At 40.4% G+C, this 2,857-nt stretch overlaps 1 pseudogene; it reads left to right on the forward strand.

The window, feature by feature from the left end:
- Window positions 1–1,513: 1,513 nt before the first annotated feature.
- On the forward strand, window positions 1,514–2,020 carry LOC114080211 (PRELI domain-containing protein 2 pseudogene; annotated as a pseudogene).
- The last annotated feature ends 837 nt before the right edge of the window (window positions 2,021–2,857 follow it).

A 2,857-nucleotide genomic window follows, 5' to 3' on the forward strand; every position in this document is an offset into this window, starting at 1 on the left:
ATTTTTCTCCCAAATCTCTTGCACCGCTTTCTTAATGCCTGTCTCCTTTCGCAAAGGACACAAATTAGCAAAATAACCAAGATCCCTCCATTATATAATTTAAAAGTGAAAATATAATTTAATTGATTAACAGAACTCACAAACTGTCCCTAAATATGAATTTAAATTTGCCCACTTCTCTCCAGCTTCATCATTGTTGCCTTACTTCAAGTCACCATCCCTGTTGATTAGGGTGCTGGAAAAACATGCTCAAATTGAACAATTTGTTAAGAGAATAATAAACGGGCCATTTACAAAGCTGCTGTCTCAAGCTGTCAACTTAAGTTAAGGAAACAAGGGACATAGCCTGCCTGCATTACTTGGGATGAGTGATCATATTCTGACTTCAGGCTCCTCTCTCCCTCCTAGCTCCTACTGGTGCACCCCCTTGGCAAAACCCAGTGGAAACCAGAGGGGATGAAAACTCACTGATGGAAATCCAGTCCTGCTTCCTGTCAGGTAGAGAAGGGTAAAGAATGAATCCAAAGGACCAAATAAGTTATCTAGTAAAATGGTGTCTTGCCCAAAGCTTTGCAAACTCTTGCTATTCCTGTTTCCCTCTTAATCATTCAAACCAGAGTGACGTGTTAGAAACAATGTCAACCCTCTGGAACTACCTAATCCCATTCAGTAGCTTCCCACACATACTTAGGATTAAGGATCCATCTTGCACTCACTTCTTTTTCCAACTCCACTTTAGATAGAAATAAAAATCTGAACTTGTCTTCCTTCCTGGGATGTCTTCATCCTTCACAGTCCTTTGCCTGGAATTTCCAAATCATCATTTGGGACCCAGCTCCCAAGCCAACCCTTTTATACAAGGCCAGTTCCCTTGAAGTCCCCTCCCATTATTCCTGAATTTTGCTTTCATAGTACCCACTACTTTGTGATTATTCCCCTATAGGGCTATTTGATGAATGACACCTGCAGAAATTAGTCTTTTGGGGAGGTGTAATTCCTGGTGTAATGTTACATTGTCTGAGCCTACAGCAGTGTAACACCCCACACACACTTGTTTGAGTAAATGACATGCCACAGGTAAACTGTATATTTTGGAGTCTAGAATGATGCTGATTTCAAACATTTTTTTATTATTATTCTCAAACATTGAAAATTCCTGGAACTTCCAAAACTGTGTGTCCAAAGTCTATCTCTCAAATACCACTAACTGAGCATGCACTATGGGTGAGGCACTCTGAAAACATGAGGAAACAGACCAACAAGGCACCAAACATTTACAACCCCAACATAACTGAATTCACAAATAATAAAGAGGCTGAAATTCCAGAGAAAAATACAAATAGTTGATTATTAAACTGTTTAATAAAATAAAATATCCAAGGAATGAGAAGATACAGGATGTGAAAGACCACTTTAATAAAGATAAATTCTGGGGCTGCCCTGGCATGGGCTCCTGCAGCACAGGCAGAGCTCAGACAGCCCTGGACTTGCAGAGGCATGGTCCAGGGTGGGGATGGGGGTCATGGTGGGTATGCACCGGGTATACAAGTACCCTTTCAAGCAGGTGGTCGCCAGCTTCCTCTGAAGCTATGAATGGATAAAAAATGTCATCTCAAAAAAATCTTGGAGGAAAAAATAGATGTATCAACAGGAATCATCTATAGAGAGAGGATTGCAATCTGCCAGAATGTGATTCCAGAAATTTTAAGAAAGGTGAGTATTTTAAAGGTCCCTATTATCCAGTTAGAAGAGGAATCATAGCTCAATCCTCAGGGAAGAAACATGGCTATAAGGAATCACTGTCTTATGTGGACACAGTATGCATCCATGAAGGAAGAGTGGAAAATTCAAATTGGACAGAATTCATTCAAAGAGGCAGGATTTTAATCACAGGGGCTGGATTTGTCAATTGTGTTTTGGAAACTTTTGCTGGCACATTCTTAAGATAGGGAGTCAGAAGGGAATTAGAATAATGGAGATGCTGCTAAAAGAACAGTGTGGTGCCCCCTTAGCTGAATAAAGAATCATCAGGGAGCTGTGTCCAGATGTGTTCTTTTTTTTCAACAATGACCTCTTGGCCACAACACACCATAGGCACAGTTCCTGGAATGCAGGTTTGAAGATACAGCATTGGTGTTCTAAAGAAGAGGAGACCTCTCTGCCAGTACATAAAATGATACCCTCCCCTTGGAGCTTGCTTCAAGTAGTGGGACTCATGGATACGAGACCATCTAGCTGGATTGTTATGATACAGTCTCTTTATGATTTTATAAATAAAGAAAAGATCCATGTGAGACGATGTCCACTTTTCCTCAGTATATCCTGCCGGTTGTTTGTGGTAGTACCAGGGCAGTTAAAGACAAGATAAAGTCCTGGGGTCATGGTGCTTGTACTTTAATAGCATGATTGTTCATAGGATTCAGGAGAGGATTCTGAAACTTATAAAGTTGTTGATTGTATTAGCTGTTTCTAGGGGGCCTGGAGACAGAAAAGCATGTGCCAGACCTGTGTTGAAGTTAAGCCATATGTATACCAATGTTTAAGATTTTTGATTTCTGTCCACAAGTGATGCATAAGCACTGTTAACATAGCTCTCATAGTGTAATATGGACTGACTGTGCTGTGATCCTCTAGAAGAACATAGAATGGAGGGTGGAAAGCAGGTTCTAGCTGTAGCTCCTAGAAACTTGTTCTTTGATATGGAGCAAACCATTCAACTCTGTTTTTTTACTGGGAGAGTGGGGATAATCAAGCACAGATCTTTCACCTCTGGGTTGTGAAGACTAACAAGATAGTTTTGTTTGAATGCAAATCCATCTACCAGTTCATTGATCATGTCCATAATTTTAAATATTCC

Source organism: Marmota flaviventris, chromosome 6, assembly GCF_047511675.1.
Source record: "Marmota flaviventris isolate mMarFla1 chromosome 6, mMarFla1.hap1, whole genome shotgun sequence".
NCBI lineage: Eukaryota > Metazoa > Chordata > Mammalia > Rodentia > Sciuridae > Marmota > Marmota flaviventris.